The following is a 19,921-nucleotide window of genomic DNA, read 5'->3' as shown; positions in this document are numbered from 1 at the left end:
CAAATAAGCAAAACAAAAGAGAAACTTACAAAGTCCTCCAAATATGACCTGTGGCCGCCACTCCCAAGATGATGCACCACTCCGGCCTCGAGTCGTGCCCTTCTGCCTCCTGCTGCTGCTGACTCCAACATCTTGGCGAATCTGTAGCCTCCTCCCTCAGTCGGTGCCAGTCGTCTGCATCTAACCACTCAGGCTTTGCAGCCCCACTCTTGATTGCCTTGCGTGCGTCGGATCGTCTATGTGACATGTATGCACGCATGCAATCCATCATCCAGCCCGTAGAGAATCTATCTACTTTGGCTGGCACCGGAAACTCCTCGTGCAAGGATGCTACTATGTAGTCCTTGCTCCCCTCCGGTATGTTCTTCCAATGATCCAGGACGTTGTGCCGAAAAACTTGTTGGCACAACTCTCTCATGCGAGCCATCACCCTCCTCCCCTCATCATTCATGATGATGGCTCCTGACCTACTATCAACTAGGTATCCATAACCCCTAGGAGTCTGCCTAAGATGGGTCCTCTCCCATCTCTGTCCATGCTCCTGGGCATATCCAGGAGACCCCTGTACATCCGGTGTACCAACGGGGGTACCCTCTCTCGAAGTGCCACTCAAAGGGGTGCCACCAAAGGGGGTGCCACCAAAAGGAGTGCCACCAAAAGGTGTGCCACCTGCTGACGGCTGCGCAAAAGCCGGAGTAATTGGAGTAGACGTCCCCACAGGTATGACAAATCCTGGAGGTGACGCAGCTCCAGCTAAACGACGAGATGGAGACACCACGTCCGTGTCTCCACAGCAGCACCCCCTAATCCCGATGCAGTCCCTCCCTCTGGCCCAAGTCATGAGCGTCGAGATCGTCTGCTCGAAGCTGAAGCATCTGATCGGGCTGAAGCAGATCTAGTAGAGCGCCCTGACAAAGAACGAGACAGCTCCTGGTCTGCCATCTCTCTGAATCTTGCGAGCTGATCTGGAGACATGCGTGCCATCATGTCCTGAAACTCCTCATCGCTCATCCCTCGACTCATCCTGAAAATGTCACCTGCATAGATAAAAAATGATGTTAGAATAATCAATTTAAACTATACAAAGCACAGTAATATAAATCATTTTTGAAGAATCCCTCTTAAAATGCATATCTTATGTACCTTTATGGAAGATCTAAACAACGAATTGAGTAATACAATTCTCCAAGAATGAAGTATTCTATGGTCCCATGTTAATCTCCTGACACAACTCTGCATACACTGGAAGGTGGATAGACATGTCACCACAAAAGAATGAGTCTGCCTCGTTCTCAAAAAATTCTTGGACTTCTGTATTTTCATCATTGTTAGCCGATGCGGGCTCCAAGCTTGCGGTGGCCTCCACCCCTTGTAATATCGACCCCTCTATTTGCATATTTTCTTCATCTATGCCTGGAGCATCGCTTTGATCATATACTCTCGCACTTCGAGGAGTTGAAGGTCCCCTTTAAGCCTTGGGGCTAAGGTTTATATAGCCTTCCCTACCAAGCTATTGTGTTGTGCTTTGGGGTAGCACATGCAATTTTTTCGTCAATCTGTGAGTTCTTGCTACCAAGCTATTGCATGTGCTTTGGGGTAGCACATGCAACTTTTTCGTCAATCTGTGAGTTCTTGCTGTGAGCTTTGTTGCTTCAAGATTAGCATCCAAGCTTTGAGGATCACAATCATGGCTTTTTGTATGTGAAGATGAACTCCATGGTGATGCTAGACTTAATGACAACAGCGATGTCAAAGCAAGCAGTGGCCATGTTTGTCTTTTTTTTCATTTCATTGAAAAAAGAATAAACATTTTAAAACGTTACACCCAATGCATATTTACCTAGGAGTCGCCCATCTCTAAACTATGGTAAACTTAGAAGGCACTAACAATCATAGTTGGTCTTAGCCGTTATCATAAAAGTTGTTGATGTTTATAGCATTTAACAGGCTCTTGACATGGCATTGTAAGGCTTGGCAAAAGGTTTTGAGAACTGCTCTACTTCAGCCATCATCAGGGCTTGCACGCTGATTATTTGCACAGCTCTTTAGCTCCCACACTCACCACTAGCTGGAAGGGACTGCCAACATAGGATGACCTGATGAGGCACATCAGGTTCACACAGCCCAGAACAAGAAGTTTGTGGCTCATGGAGACCTTTAGATTAGCCAAGGTGTACCCCAGTAATAGTCGTGCCTATGTAGTACTGTCTAATCTAGCACTATACTGTTAGCCCAACACCCTTGCAAGTACAGTCATTTCATGATATCCCCCATTGTTTGTGGGCATGCCCTTACTTTGGCCAACCTGCCCTTTACTGATTCTCCAGAACCTCCTTGGAAGACTCTGCCTTTTGCTGATTCCAGAACCTCCTTGTAAGACTTGCTACTCATCATAAATATGAGAACTCAGGACCAAAATGCAACTCCCTTTGAAATCTTACCACTATAAGAAACATAATCGTTTAAAATTCCATAAGATACATAAGCATATGGTGACAAACTGCCTCTGCACATTTGGTGGTGACAAGCATAACTTCAACTGCCTCTACACATTTTGCATGAGCCACTGCTTCCCCAAGTTCACCCACAAGCCACAATAAGGTCGCATCTAACGCTGCAGCATCAGCCTCAGATTTTTGCAAATCCTCACCCACCAGCAAAGCACCATGTAGATTGCCAGGTTGCAACTATTGTGTCAGTTCCTCAACCGATTGGTTATCTTACTTTCACCCTTACTGTCAGAGAGCTAAAACCTACATGAAGAATTCGATTACTCCAACTCAAACCTCATTACTACACAAGCTACCTCATTGAGCTGATTTCAGTGCGAACATCATTGAGATAAAACCCTTGGAAATAAGTAAACTGCCATAATGATTTACCAAAAAATATTCCAGCATGTCAATTCTGATTATGCTATTCTTTAAGCAAAACATAGGAGAGAATATTTACAGAAGGTTGAAGTGAGCTCGGAGCTTGCAGCTAGCCAGCTTCTTAGAAAGGTGCCCTTTACAAAAACTGTCCACCTTGCACCTTACCTTAAGATTAATAATCTGTCTAGTAAAGGCTCTTATGGCCTTAGCTGGCTTTTATAAACACACGAGAGCAAGGACATGGGACACGCTGATTAAGATACGTCTCGCGGTCTTGAACAATAAGACCTTCTTCGTTTTCCATCTTATCTACAATACAGCAAACGAGGCTTACATGGATAGCTTTATGGAGATGTACGTCAAGTTGCAAGTTGACCATAAATCTTGCATTGTATATAGTAGTTGAGAGATTTTCCGATGTTATATCTCGGCCTTGTATCATGCTCAAGGATTTGTTTGTCCCGGTAGATAATTATTCGTTATTGTAAAAAACTGCACTAGAGGGCTTTGAGTATAAGTAATCCATTTTGAGCATCATTGAGGATCTCTTAGTCTAATAATAAATCAGTCTTAACAAAAAGCATCTTAGAAATGTGGTTTTTTTGTCCTAGGATCGTGTATTAAAATAAATGCGCACCATCTATGAAATTTATCAACTATAGTAATAAAATTTATTTCAATCAATTCTACTCATAGTCATAAGACCTGAGAGAAAATATCCTATACTCAATTTAAGGGATTCTTCTTCTATAACAATACTTTTGGGTTCATTTTGATGAAGTACCGTAATGACCATTAGCTAGGGTATCATTTTCTTTTAGTCCTTCTGTTGACTAGTTGGCATGATTTCTAATTTGTTATGCCTATAAAGTTAATACAAAAATAATGAATTATGCATATCACAATTAGATCCCCTACTTGGACATTATGAAGGACATGACCATTTTTAAGCCATCTTAAAGAGTCACCAATGTACGTGGCCCATGGCAAAGCACATTGCATACCATTATCGATAAGTCTATTATCTTAAATTTCCTTCCCCTCCCTCTCCCTCTCTTTCTCTCTTTCTCTCTTTCTCTCTTTCTCTCTCATTTCCTCTCCTAAACAAGCAAAAAAGAAAGTGATTCAAACATTAAACAAGCAAGAGGGAGAGTGAGAGAGAGAATGCACTCTCTCTCTCTCACCCTCTCCCTCTCCCTCTCCCTCTCTTTCTCTCCCTCTATCATTTCCTTCCCCTCGCTCTCGCTCTCCCTCTCTTTCTCTTTCTCTCCCTCTCTATCTCTCTTTCTCTCTCATTTCCTAAACAAGTAAAAAATAAAGTGATTTAAATATTAAACAAGCAAAAGGGAGAGAGAGAGAGACAATGCACTCTCCCTCTCTTTCTCTTTCTCTCTCTCCCTCTTCCTCTCCCTCTCCCTCTCTTTCTCTCTTACTCTCTCGTTTCCTCTCCTAAACAAGCAAAAAAGAAAGTGATTTAAACATTAAACAAGCAAAAGGGAGAGAGAGAGAGAGAATGCACTCTCCCCCTCTTTCTCTTTCTCTCCCTCTCCCTCTCCCTCTCCCTCTCTTTCTCTTTCTCTCCCTCTCTATCTCTCTTTCTCTCTCATTTCCTAAACAAGCAAAAAATAAAGTGATTTAAACATTAAACAAGCAAAAGGGAGAGGGAGAGAGACAATGCACTCTCCCTCTCTTTCTCTTTCTCTCCCTCTCTCATTTCCTTCCCCTCCCTCTCCCTCTCCCTCTCTTTCTCTCTCATTTCCTCTCCTAAACAAGCAAAAAATAAAGTGATTTAAACATTAAACAAGCAAAAGGGAGAGGGAGAGAGAGAATGCACTCTCCCTCCCTCTCGCTCTCTTTCTCTTTCTTTCCCTCTCTCATTTCCTCCCCCTCCCTCTCCCTCTCCCTCTCCCTCTCCCTCTCTTTCTCTTTCTCTTTCTCTTTCTCCCTCTCCCTCTCCCTCTCCCTCTCTTTCTCTCTTACTCTCTCGTTTCCTCTCCTAAACAAGCAAAAAAGAAAGCGATTTAAACATTAAACAAGCAAAAGGGAGAGGGAGAGAGAGAATGCACTCTCCCTCTCTTTCTCTCCCTCTCCCTCTCCCTCTCCCTCTCCCTCTCCCTCTCCCTCTCCCTCTCTTTCTCTTTCTCTCCCTCTCTCTCCCTCATCCTCTCCCTCTTTCTCTTTCATTTCCTCTCCTAAACAAGCAAAAGAAAGAGAGAGGGAGACTCACTGATGAGATATGGCGAGCGTGGGGCGGCTTCTCTTTGCGATGAAGGCTCCTCCTCTCCTTCGCGAACAACGGTGGCAGCGGCGGCAGCGGCAAGTCTTCTTCCTCTCCTTCTCTCACGACGGTCGCTCTCTCCCTCGCTCTCGCTCTCAAAACTCTCAATGGAGCAAAAGAAATGAAAAACGCGCTCGGGTTTCGGGAGCATTTTTTCCCTGTGGCCCGTCGCTATTTGCATCACTATTTGCATCGCTATTTGCAAATAGCGACGCTATTAGCGATGCCAATAGCGACGCTGCTATCCGCCGTCGCTAATCGGCGTCTCTAGTGGCCCAAATCCTTGTAGTGAAGTAGATTTTTTCATTGTATCCTAAAAAACCAAGGTCTTTCTCATGACATCTCTAAATGACTCATAATCCTTGCACTAATGACCAAGAATATCATACCAGATACATCTCTTAACATATTCCCCCCTAGGCGAAGCATGTGAAGAACTTGCCCTTCTTGATGTAGTAATTGGCCTTACAATTCTAGAAATATCAATCTTTAGATCTCTTATACATTTAAGTAACTCATCCATATCATCATTCTTGAGTGGCAGAGCTATAGAAGCTAGTCGTTGCAGAGCCATGGATACTAGTCCTAGTATTGAAACAAGTATGGGCATAGGAACTCAGGTATGCATAATGGTTGTGGGCATATGAGTGGGAGTCACAAAAAGAATAGAAGACAATACAAAAATAGGAGGAATCATAGAAGAGATCATACCGTATCTTGTCCAATAATGTAGTGATTGCATCCTTCGTATCTTGGTAGTTGGTTTTTAAACCCATAGACTGCAACCTGTCCTCCAAAAGCTCTCCTAGCTATGCTTGAAGTATTGGATGTGCAGCTTGTAGAAATAGCTCTATCTTTTAGGCTTTAAGGATGCTTGAGCTACAACACCATCTCCTTCAATCTAGATTCAAACTCTTGAAGAAGCTTGATTGCCACCAAGCCCTTTTTTGGCTTATTTATCTACTCACAGAAGCTACATCTTGTATCCGTCACGATATCTTCTAGGTATTATTCTTCTTTGAAGGCTTTCTTAAAGACAAGATAAATAGGACTCATGGCATAGAGCTCATTAATACATGGCTTTAGTGAGGAAGTAAGGAGTTGTACAAAGTATTGGCTCATCATATATGTAGGCACACACAATAATTGCATCTTCAACTCATAAAGCTTCAAATAACTTGAAACATTATGGCCATTAAAGAGCTTCTTTTAGCTTTCTGTTGCCTCCATGGCTTTCATAGAGGCTACTTCATATTGCACATTAGCTTGACCTTGCATTTCTTATAGCAACAACTGCTGCTAATGGTGTTGTTGCTGCTATTATACATATGCATTAAATGTATGGAGAAGCTACTTCACTTCTTCATTAGATTCAGATGATGTACCTACTAAAAAGGGAAATTCCTCCATCTTGTTGACAATGTGGCTTTCACATTGGGTTCAAGGGGGGTTAATGAATAGCCACTAACCATAGGGTTCTTGATGAAACAAGATGAAAGATGAGAGACAAGAAGATTAGATACAAAAAAAAATTGTGTCTTATCGAATACAAGTACCATACAAATATGAGAAACCCTCAAGAAAACTCTAATAATACAAGAATGATTATTCTCTATGAGATCTTAAGATTTTAGGTCAAAGTCAAGTAGAATCTTTGCTCAATCTCCTTATTTGGGTACCCTTCTAGGCTAAGACACTGCTTGATAATGTGGGAGCTCACATTCAATTGCCAAGACCCATGGATTGCTTTCAAGCCAAGTGCAATGGCTACCTCTCACATAGCCATGTGCACTCTCACACCTACAAGTGTAGTGAGATTACCTTCATGCTCAATCAAATTGCCTCCTCCCTCAAGCACTTTGGTAGCTCCACGATCCAAGGTCCAAGCTCAAGCAAGCTCAATCCTCAAGCTCCAAGCTCCATGCTCCATTGCTGCGCACGAGACAAAAGAAGAGAAGAGAAGTGAAAAAAAAGAGAGGAGAAGATGGAGAGCTTCTCCACCATGGTCCCTCACCCTCCCTTCCTCCCTCCCTCCCTCACACTCCCTCTCTCACACACAAGCACAAGGAAGCAAGAAGAAGAAGAAGAAGAGGAGGAGGAGGAGAGCTAGCGTTGGTGGCCACACACAAGAATGATCTTCTTCATTCACTTTTTGCCTTTGATACAAGTCCTAATCCCCTTTGGGCACCCATCCCTTTTGTAACATGACCGGCCATTTTAGCCTTAGCCTTTGATATAAGCCTTAATCCCCTTTGGGCACCCATCCCTTTTTTACATGACCGGCCATTTTAGCCTTAGCCTAGGTCCTCTTTTCTTATTCCCTTTCTATTTACATTGTCCCTTCACCTATGCCCGTCTACATTTACAAATTGCATAGGAGGGAGCCTAGCACTCTCTTACAAAAATTTAAGGTGTGCCTTCGCATTTAAAATGTGGCTATTCTCTTTTTCACTTACCATGAACTTTTAAGGTTGTCCTTGTGCTTTTGGCATTTTTTTCCTCCTATTTCTTCAGTTGGGCCGTCTTTTTCCTATTTTCCTTGCGTATTTTTCATTTTGTTTTTGCTTTCTTTGCACTAGGATTAACATTACCCCTCTCTTAGCCAAGTGCTAGTCCCAAGGCACTTGTTAGCACTTGTTGATGATGGATTAGGTGGTTGAAAGTTGTCGAAGAAAGATGAATGGTTTGAAGAGAAATTCAAAAGGAAAGGCATATTAGTTCTTCTTAAAAGATGGATATGTCTCAAAGCATGTGAATTAAGAAAAGGGGGCTCCATTGAGAGTCATTAGTGATAGAGCTACTCAATTGTGCTAGTAATGCAACAATTTCACGAAAGTCCCTAAGCTGGCCATAGAGGTGTGTCGAGGACATTTGAGAAAATCAAGGAAAGATATTGGTGTTAGAGTATGTACAAGGATATTTCACACTTTGTAGAAACTTTTAGCACTTGTCACATATCTTCTATCACGAATCATAGAGATGGATGACTTTCAACTTATCCTTTTTCCATGCACTATAAGCAGCTAGTTAACTTTTTAAGATACTTTTGATGTGCATGTGTGAAAAATTGAAGAGCTTCATCCCAAGTCTGGTCTATATAGTTGTTTCCTTTTTAAATTTTTTTTCATTGTATGTGTATATGTAGTTATCTCCTTTCTTCAATATAATAAGGTCCAATACACCTTACAAAAATGATTCATATAGCCTTGGTTTTCTCATAGGGTATTATATGCTCACTACTTTTTTATACTCTTTATGTTGATGATGTTGATAATATCTTTTCTTTTGCATGTTCTGTGCTCGTTGAAGATTTCTATATATTGTAGCTCTTAGCATTGGTTGTGTCTCTAATAGCTTTATACGCCATTCTATTGCATCTGAGTACTAAGGATATAGATTCATTGTTGCCATATCTCTGGAGAATTGGGTCTCTGCCAAAGAAGAGCTAACTATGGTGGAAGTTTGAAGAGACATTCTATAGGAATTTGTGAAAAATTGAATAGCTTCATCTGAAGCTTAGTGTAATGTGTCTATGAATATTGCTAGCATCCATTTAATGGTTTTCTTCAACCTCTGTATTAATCCATTAGTTTATGGGTGGTAGGGGGAGGAGCAAACTTGTTTGATGCTTGTACTTTTTGATAACATTTGCATCACTTCACTTTTGAATTGTTGCCCTTGATTTGATAGGATGACTTTGAGGCATCAATGTTGTAAAATGACCTTCTACAATAAGAAATTTGCTATGGTATCTGCGGAGTGGTTGAGTATTGCCTATGTCTCACACCATCTAGTTCAGAATATAGGGAAACAGGTAGAGGACTAGAAGAAGGAACCTATGTGCAGCGCTTCTTTCAAATGATTCAGGTAGGGTGTATATCCACTAGATCTGAATTGATTTCCATAGGAGGAGAAGAAACAGGTGGAGGAGACTGTTGTGGAAGGGGAACATGATCATGCCTTGGAATGCCACTTGGGGGAGGTACCAACTAAATGATTTTCTGTAGAAAAACCCCATAGAACACATTACTAAGTTGACCTTTTGTTACTCGCTGAAAATATTGATCCATATTAGCCAACAAAAAGGTTGTCCAATTAAGCTTAACCGCTTCCACGATAGAGGCTATGAAGAGTTCTCTTAACAAACACTTTGAAGCATGCTTGCTTGATCTTGCAAGAATTGGCATAATTTTTTCCATAAAGGAGAGGTAATATGTGCCATTGATGCTCCTGAACTAGTGATAACTTTATGTGTTACCAAAGGAGTAGAGGTTTCCTTCTGCAACAAGGCAAGGATCTCCATAGTGGATAATAATTGATTGTCATTTGGCACAGAGAAAGCTGAAAAAGGCAAGAACAAGGCCTCATTGATAGAAATCGGGGATAGACAAAATCGACGGCCGTAAACCAAGCCTAATAGCTTCTTGTAAGTCTCCAGGGAAAAGAATAACAAATATTTGCATCCATTGGAGGGAACTTCAAGGCCACAAAAAGATAAAGTCACCTAATCCCTTGAACTTCATTTTCTACTTGTGTTCCTTGACAAAGTATAGCAAGACCAAGTCTCCTTGCCCAAAGTTTCATTGCTTAATGTATTTGTCAAAACCAACTCTAATGGCATGCCTTTTTGCAAATTAGAGCATGGGTTGGAATGAGTTGAGTCTTAGATAGGCATTCTAGCTCTACCAACCGATTGGTCCATGCTTGTTGGCCCTCCCATCTCTCTTGGGATGTTGTTATCAAGCTTGGAACAAAGAATTCAATTGGCAAAATAGCTTCAAATTTGTAGGTCACTTTGAATGGAGATTATCTCCTATGGTTGTTTTTTAGGCTATCCTATATGCCCATAAAGCAGCCATGACCTTATTGTCCCAATCATTGTGTGAGGTAGAGACCACTTTTGTTGGAACACCCACACCAAGATTTTGTTTGTGGATTAAATTTGACCATTGGCTTGAGGATAATATGGAGAGGACTTTATGTGGATTATTCAGAAGATGGATAATAAGTGAGCGATCACTTCATTGATGAAGTGTGTGCCTTGGTCACTAACCAACTCTATGGGACAACCAAACCATGAGATTACTTGCTTCCAAAGGAACTTGGCTATGGTCCTAACATCATTCTTGCAAGGTGCTCAAGCTTCCATCCACTTGGTGGGATAGTATGTGGCAACAATGATGAACTTGCTTGGGAGAATTGACCTGTAGGGCTAATCAGACAAATGAAGTCAATTCTTCACTTCTCAAATGGTATAGAGTGAATTTTTGATTTTTTAAAAAATGGTACGTGTAAAGGGTGGGCAAGGGTGATGGGCAGGGGGGAGCTAGTGGGCAGGGTGGGGGGGTGTTGGTAGGCACGAAGTAAGGGTGGGGGAGGGAGGGTAGGCGATGGGGCGGTGTGGAGCGGGATGGTGGGGAAGGTTAGGTGGACTGGCACTGTGCGAATGTGAAATCTAGCGGGCATCCACGTTGGCGGGGCGGCAGCAAACAACCACATGCAGCAACTGGACTTGCCTGTGGGGCAATCTGGCAGGCATCCATGTTAGCGGGGCGGTGGCAACAACATGCGGTGAGTGGAGTTGCGCGATCTGGTTGGCGTCCACATCAGTGGGGTGGCAGCAACCATAAGTGTAGGGGTGGAGGGCGATGGCAACCTCCCATTTTGGCAAGCGGCAGCTTGTGAAGGGGAGTGGGGGAGTGGGGAGGAGGGTAAGGGGAGGAAGGAGGAGGAGGTGGGGGAAGGAGAAGAAGAAGGGGAGGAGTAGGAAGAGATGGGGGAGGGGAAGGTGGGGGAGGGGAAGGTGGGGGAGGGAGGGGGGACGTAAAAGAGAGAAAGAGAGAGAGAGAGGGAGAGAGGAGGGGGTGGGTCGTCGGGATGACAGTTGGGGGAGGGTAGGTTTTTGTGTTTTTTTTGTTTTTTTAAATTTGTAAACCAATAAAAATAAATTTAAAAAAAACATGAGGATCTCTCCTCCCACCACCCGTGCATGATTGCGGGCAGGGGGTTAAATTTTTTTTACAATGGTGGGTTTAACACAGCTGATGGGACATACACACGGGAAAAGGATGTCAGTGCGACGTGGTGACATGTGAAAAATGGCTTAAATGCAGGCGTTCGCACAGAAACCCGCGAAATGTGAAAACAAAAATTATAGAAAAATTAATAACAATTAAACAGAGCACCAAATGGATGAACAAAAAAACAAAAAATATACGGAAGGATGAGAGAAAGATGGCAAAAAAGTGAAATAGGATGTTTGAGGACAAGTCCGAGGAAAATTAAGGCTATTCACATGGAAAACATGTGAAAATCAAGTCTGCAAACACACACGAAAATTAATATACGTAAATCCGTCAACCACCAAAACGAAGGGCGAGCAAAAGAAAAAATATGCGGGGTGATGTGGTAGACTTGCATGTCAGATCAAAATGCGGTTCTTAGATAGGGATAACACCCATTCACATGGAAAAAACGGTAAAAACACACTAAAAAATGGGAATAAAAATTAGTACAAAAAAATCCGACGGTTAAAATAAAGCAGAATGAAAACAAAAAATGTCCATAGGAAAGTGAGAGATAGAATGGGTAAAGGTAGAACATAGTTCTGGGGGTAGTAGAGCATGTTTGCATGGAAACAACAAGAATGCCAATGAAAATGGAGTTGAAAATTAATACGAGAAAATTGGTGCATCTGAATGGAGCGTACTAAAAATGAAAAATGTCAGGGGAAACCTATGGGACAGGGCTGGGAGGTCGACTACAGTTCTGATGGCATTAGGGAGCATTCATATAGGAAAAACGAGCACAAAACACACTAAAAATTTAATAAAATAAAATTGGTGGGACGGAACAAGATAGAGAAAAGAAAAATTTGTGTAGGGGAGCAAGCCAGAGAAGGATATTTAATCAGAATTGAAATTTGAAGTGATTAGGGCAGGTTTACAGGAAAAAAGAGTAAAAAACACACATGAAAATACCCAATAATATAGAAAAAGTAATCATGGAAAAATCGTATATTGGAATGATGGGCAGTAAAAAAGAAAAATATCAAGGGAAAGGTATAGGTTAGGGCTGTCTCATCAAACTGCTATTCTAAAGTAAAAAGGCATGTTCGCATGGAAATATGTTAAAGTGATAGATTTTTTTTAAAAAAATTAATAACTCGTGATTCGTGGCATGGAACTGGGGGCTGTAAAAAGGAAAAGTGGCCAAGTCAAAGGGACAAATAGGGCTATAAGGTTAGATGTTTATTTTGGTGAACATAGTATGTGTTTACATGGAAACACATCAAAATAAAGGTGAAAGACAAATAGTTAAGGAATGACCCCAAAACGGGTTGAAAAGAGGATGGGTGGGTGGGGAAGGGATCCCATTATGGAAAAATCAAGATTGGTTATGCTTAAAGCATCTGATACGAAAGTGTCCACCATGAGGGTATACAAAATAGATGCACAAGGAAGCGTCCCCACTCTTAAGACCTTAATAGATCGAATTGACTCATCAACAGGGGCCTAACACTAGATCATAACCCATATACATACATCCCCACACTTAAAACATGACCAAATTGTGTAATTAAAAGGGATATGGTTAGAAAAGCTTAGCCCAATTTCGAGGGGAGCCATTGCTGTCATGTGAAGAATTGTAGTTGTCTGGCAACAGGAGGAGGTATCACGGCTCACCACATCACCCTCATCTAGCATACGCAATACCACCTAGGGAGGTAGCTTTGTTAATGAAGGGTTGGTTAGGTTATTGATAGAAAGGTATACATCACTCAATCACGATAGTTGCTCGAGTTGCAATGATAGATCAATCGCTCACCCCATGGCTCACATTTGTCACCAATTTTCGGAACGTCCCTCAATCCTCACCTCTCAGTTTGATAAAAGGAAAATTAATAACACTCAGAACCTCTCTATCTCACACACTTTTAATGAAGACAGGAGGGCAATCCATTCCAAAATCCCATTGATGTAAGCCTCATTGCCACTTGTGCAAATGTTGTATGCCTTGTGTGCAATTGATAGTGCAATAATGTATCCCACCCCCTGTGCCGGCATATGGTGTGAGAAGAAAGGCCAGGGAGCCTTATAGTGCCATGTGCACATAGGAATGATTTGTGCTTTGAGCATTGAGAGGCCCATCCCATGCGTTCAACACTCCATTCACACATCTCACCTCTCTGTTGGATATAAAGGGCAAAGACTGATCAACCGAGAGCAGAGTTTTGAGCTCGGGATGTGCTTAAAATTTGCCAAAAAATTTGAAATTTAGGGAAAAAATATTCAACATTGAAGGCGGCGGCTCCAGCTACGATGATTTTAAGCACCAAGTGAAATACAACTCTTAAAAGGCGCCTGAGCGACACTTGTTGATTTTTGATAATTTTTCAGACTACTGTGTGGGTTGTCAAGAGTTGCCAGCCAATGCAGGATATCAAGTCGAATGCCCAGGATTTTTCAGAGCTCGATTTGGAGTCCGGACGGGGAAATGGCCAAGAAATCGGTCAAGATGCGAAGGGGTGGACAAAACTTGGGCCAAGTGGGGCTAGTGACCTTTGGGAGCCCAACATTTTAATGTAGCATGAAAGTTTCATGCAAAAGTGGGAAGAAAACGTGGTGAGAGAAAGGAGGAGGGAGCGTGAGAAAATGGCACCGAGAATTGCGCCCAATTCTTGGAGATGATGATTACAGCCTCAATACAACCCATAGAGCAAGCATTGGGCCTTCATTCTCCTCTGGTTTCTGATCATTTCGCCACCCTTCACTCGTCCAATGATGGCTTGGATGAAGAATTTTGATTTTAGTCTTTCTCCTGTCCCTTAAGGGGCTGTTCTTGTGTGCAAGAGGAAAATGAAGAATGATGGAGGAAAGCTTGTCCGGATGAGACCCGATTGCTTTCGGATCAATGAAGACATGAAGATTGCTGATCTTGAAGATGATGGACATTGAATCAGGGCTGACATGCAGTCCTGTAGAAAAACCGAGATCCCGAGACACAAAGCCTAAGCGGCAATTCAATTTTTATAAAGAAAAAATGAATTTTTATGCTTTTTGATTGATGAAACATTGTTTCCATGGGCTGATTATGCATCATGATGTTGTTTGCTATGAGTTTTATCAGATTATGCTCTGAAAATTAGAAAATCATAAGTGATATGGCTGAAATTAATGGTATAAAACCCGTAAAGCATGTGTTTAAGGGGTAAAATGGGGGTTTTTTGCAAGACAAAGGGGAAACATGAGATGTAACATCAATAAAACCTGAAATTTTGCTGTCAAGAAACCTAAGCACCACAGCCCATAATCAATATTAATTTCTAGTTATTTTTTATTGAAGAAAATAGAGAAAAAATACCAAAAAATGGTGAAAAATGGGTTTTAAATGGGGAAAAATTAGAAAACGATAAAAGAAAAATTCCAAAAAATTACATGTGTGTTGGTGCAATGTATAATGAAGGTAGAGCATAAGGTTGGCCTGAGTTTACCCTCGTTTCTATGTTTCTGTCCGTGTTTATCGCTTTCTCTATAAAGAAATACACATAAAACGACTCTTACACCTATCAACGAATGCAAAACATTAAATGGTAGGGCGAGAGGGGAGTTTGAGTGTCAAAGTATAATCTTAAACCTGATTTATGTGGTGCATCATGCCTTTAGAGCATTGTTTTAAAATGAAGGATAAGGCAGCATGAGCGTGAGGCTCCGTGTCTCTCCTCGTTTCGATATATAAATGTTAGCATGAAAATCATGGAAAGATTGGCTTCGCATGATGCAGAATGCTGATTTTCTTTTGTTTGTGCACTAAACCATTCACATTATGTACTATGCATGGTTCATAGTATCAAAGGAAAATCTCATGGACTGCATAGCAGTTGTCTTCTTAGGACTTTGACCCATGATTGAGAGTGTGAGGTTATCCCTTGCCGTAGGGTAGAGGGTCAGTTTTCCTAAGGGAATGTTAAGTAAGGACACATGGTATATCTCCTTGAAATACGAGAAATATAAAAGAGAGGAGTTTGTGTTCGTTTGTGTTATATATTTAGCAGCGCATCAAAGGACCAATCCCTGCGATGTAGGAGAGCTGCAGTGGGGCCGCAGTGTTTTTACCGTGAGGTTGCCCCCATATGTGTGTGTTCGTGGCATTGCAAATATGTAAGGGTTCTCCCTCTGAGGAGTTTAAGGGAAACGTTGGACTATAAAATATAAACGCATGAATTAAGCTTTAGGGCAATTTTTCCTTTAGCATTAGATTGATGCTCCTGGTCTGCGAGGCCATGAGGGTGTTTGTGTGTCATGAGCATGAGGTCTGGCTAGTGCCATAGCCAGTGCCGGCCCATTTCAGGTCCCATTACTCACCCTAGATCTCACGCTCAGTTAATGAATACAAACGGCAGTCCATACTCACATCTCCATTTGGTTAGGATGATAGCTCTCATTGCTCAAGGTTTGTCGATGAAGATTAGCTTTTTTGGTTGATGAGCTCAACTTATATCGAGATTGATAAAGAGGTGTACCCAGGGAGGTAGCCAACAAGTCCAGTACTTAGGTTGCATGTTGGAAACATTGTCTCTTGGAGGAGTTAGAAGCACTGATGGGGTTGCAAGATTTAGCGCACCGAGGAAGGTAGCTTGGAACTTCTTTTGGAAGAGTTCTGCTAGTAATTCAATCATCCTAGACTGCCAGATGTTACCACCTTTTTCCATAGTCAGCTTCCCATCCAAGGGCGTGTGCCACCTTTTCTTGGAATGAGGCATGTTATAACATGGAATTTTTGCTGTTTTCTCCCATAAAAATTTTGAATTTATTATTTTTTTCTTTTTTCCTACTCCTCAGGGTATTTCCACATTTTCTTGAAGAATAGGTTGGTATGACAGGGACCGAAGTCCTTCCCTCCCATGACTAATATATGTTTACTTTTTTCTTTTTGTTATTTTTCTTCTTTTGAAAGAGGATAATGGTAGGAACACCATGTATCAAAACCATCCTCGCCACCTCTATTGGATTAGAGGGGAAGGAAGACAAGGAGGGGTACAAGGTGACTGTGAGGGGTTAATAGAATGAGGTCATCTCATTAGGATCAGTAGGAGGGCTATAAGGAGCAATAGGTAAAGCCGTACTAACCGACACGTAATGAGTGAAGGAGCTATCGATGGTGATTGCCAAGATCCCAAGAGAGGGTATCATATCTTGAGGCAATAGCCATTAATAAGGATGGGATCATTAGAAGGATCAATTTTTTGTACTTGGATAGAGGGCATGGTTGATGACAAGTACCTTATAGGGGCCCATCCATCGCTATTGAAGCTTTCCTGGAAACTTACCAAATCTTGAATCATAAGCAATGACTAAGTCTCCTTCTTTTAACTCCTACTTGATGAAGTTGTCATGATAGTCCTTTCTACGAGCTTGCGTGGCTTCTTGGGGAAGTTACTATATGTACATCATCTACATTACGTGCATTCAAGGCCTATTTATAAATACCCTTATATGTAAAATTTTCTTGAATAAAAGGTGACCCTTCTCTATTCAATCTGTAAATAATCCCTTTATATTACACCCTTCTATATGTAAAAAATATAATAAAATGTTATTTTAAAAATACTTTATTTTGAACTCACGTGATGCACACATATATTCATGAGTAACTTACCCGAGCATAGCTTCCATGCATTGTAGGGCCATCTTGCGAGTCTCATCTAGACATTCCATGTGCAATAGATGACATTGCAGGGACTCGTAATCTCCCAATTGTTCTTTGATAGTCATGCAAAAAGAGGGTAGCTAGAGTTCAACATGGAAGACGACTTCTATACCATACACTAGCTGGAAAGGGGTCTATCTTATAGCAGCCTTATGGGAGGATTTGTATGCCTAGAGGGCATTTGTAAGTTGATTGATCCAATCAAGACAATGTGCATCAATTATCCTTGTCAAAATCAAGCAAAGGATGCCATTAGTAACTTCGACTTGGCTGTTGGCTCTAGGGTAGTAAGACGTGGACTTGCGATAGTGGATCTTGTATAGCTTTCTCAACTCTTCCATAATCTTGTTAAGGAAGTGAGTACCTCTGTGATCTCACTGATGAGTTCTACAGGACTTCCAAAATGGGTGATGATGTTCTCATATAGGAACAAAGCCATACTATTGCCATCATCCCGCTTGAGAGTTTTGGCTTCACACCACTTTGTCACATAGTCCTTCGTACAGATGATCCAGTCACGACATGGGAGCAACCATGTTTGGTAACCACTTCAAAGTTGAACTCCTAAAATAGAAGAAGCCATCTCATCATTCTTCCCTTCACATTGGCCTTGTTCATAAGGAAGGATAGGGCCTCATGATCCACATAGAATTTAAAGTGTGTTGATAACAAGTAGTGTTGAAACTTCTCCAAGGTGAACACCATTGCTAGGCACTCTAGCTCCATCACTGTATAATTTCTTTCTCGGTCAGTGACCTTTTAGCTTGCATAATAGATGGGTTGATCTAACTTTGAGGGGCCCTTTTGGCATAAGACCACACCTAGGACTGCAACGGATGCATTAGTGTGCACATGAAACTCCTTTATCTAATTAAGAGGTTGCATGATAGGTACTTCAATAAGGCACTACTTCAAGGTGTTGAATGCCTAATCACAATCAATAGTCCATGTAATTTCTGCATCTTTTTTTAGGAGATTATGTAGGGGAGCTATCTTTTCCGTAAACTGTGTGATGAACCTTCTATAATAGCCCACATGGCCTAGGAATCCCCTAAACTGTTTGAGGTTGGTTGGCACTATTAAAGCTACAATCTTCTCAATCTTTGCATGGTTTGTCGCTATCCCTTGTGTAGAGACAATGTGACCTAGAAGAACTCTTGAAGAAATGCCAAAGATGCATTTTCCAGGATTGAGAGAGATCCCATACTCCCGACATCTATCAAAGCACCTCTCTAGGTGTCCCCAATGCTCATAGATAAATAAATCTATAAATACATGCCTTGTGAAGTGCTCATAGAAGGCATGGGGGGAGATTGCACTCAATTTTTCTCTTTTGTCTCATACCATGCAAATTTACTTTTGCTTTGTACTTGAAATTATGAACGTTTTGTAGAGTTCTTTGTTCTTGCAGAACTTTTGACATTCACTACACACACGTCCAGCATCCTATTTGTGCGCCAGTGGTATCAGAGTGGAGCTAAGATTGAGAGCTTACAATTGCTTGCCTTCTTGTGCAAAGGCAAAGCTCCTAGAATGAATAGGGTTTCGTGATGAACTAACAACACATGCATGTTCCTAGTGGTGAGTGAAGAACTCCTTGTTGTATCCTCTGATTGCAAAGGACCACTCGTAGGAGTTGAAGGACTGATGGACATACTCCCACACAAAGTCATGAGTTTACAGAGAAGCAGAAAAGAAGTTATAAGTTTGAGTTTTATATAAGATTTAGAAGCTTAAAAGAGGTAGAAAGCTTTTAAAAATTTATGGTTCATGGATGGGAGTGTTTCTTTAGTGACGACATCAACAACGGGGATGTACTTCAACAACAGGCGGATCAAATCGATTACTTAAGCTTTAAAGCTTAAGTCAATTAAGCCATCTAAGAAGGCTTAATCATCCAAATCACAAATCTACTCCCTCAAGTGGTTGTTCACATTATCTTTTACACTGAATTGATTTTGAAGCTTCTTCAAATTCTGCTCACACTCACAGTGTTGTTGAACCAGATTTAGCAGGAGCACTATCATGCACAAGTCCAAGAAGATCATGTTTGTGCTTGAACAAGTCCATCCCAATTGTCAGGATTGCAAAAGAAAAAAATTAGTGACATTAGCATAACGCAAGCCGCCTATGAAATTTTCAAGTGCCTACTCATACATTGCTTCCTCCTATTTTTTTTAAAAAAAAGAGCCATAAAAAAAAGAAAGCCTTATAAGCCCAAATTTGAGCTACGCTCATCCTTCTAATGAAATTTTGAGTGTGTAAGGTTGTTTGAGATTTTTGCAGGATGTCGGATCATAACATGGACGATTTTATGTTGGGCAAAGGCGATTTGCCAGAGCGGACTATGGAATAGAAATTGGATCTAATCATAATGCAACTTCAAGAAGAGCGAAGGGAACGTTAAAACTTGCAAGCACAATTGGTTGCACTTTAACAATCCGCTATCGAGCAAGATGGAGTGTAACCTGAAGATGTCATTCAATGTACTATTGATGCGATGCTCGATGCATATGCTCTTAGAAAAGAGGCCAAGATAAGTAAAATAAATTTTAGATTATGCACTTTTAATGGAAAACTTGATGGCAAAATTGTTCTTGCTCTCATTACTCAATTTGACAATTATTTTCATGAAGAGAAATATGCTAAAAAAGATAAACTTAAATGCGTCACTAACCATTTAGCAGACATACCATCATTATGGTGGATTGTTGTTTGCAAGATTGTTGATTGTCCCTCTACTTGGGAAGCCTTTCAAAAGAAATTTTTGCAGAATTTCCTTCCGCCTCAATTCCATGAGAAAGCTATCAAACAATGGGATCTCCTGCAACAAAGAGATCGTGAATCCATTATGCAATAATACACTGAGCATTTCTAGAGTGGCTTACTTCAACTTCGAATGCTTGAAGAAGTTCCTAAGGTGACCCACAAGTGCAAGTACATGTCTGGTTTACTTGGCTACTTCTATGTGGAAGTGAATATGTTCAAGCCAAAGACTTTGGAGAATGCTAGTTCTTTAGCGCTTGATGCAGAGGATGAAATTCATGGATGAGAAAAGCGT

The sequence above is a fragment of the Lygodium microphyllum genome, chromosome 5 (assembly GCF_053477565.2).
Source record: "Lygodium microphyllum isolate KBCC chromosome 5, Lygodium_microphyllum_v1.1.10, whole genome shotgun sequence".
NCBI lineage: Eukaryota > Viridiplantae > Streptophyta > Polypodiopsida > Schizaeales > Lygodiaceae > Lygodium > Lygodium microphyllum.
The sequence above is the reverse complement of the archived record's forward strand: the minus strand, read 5'-3'. Positions refer to the sequence as shown.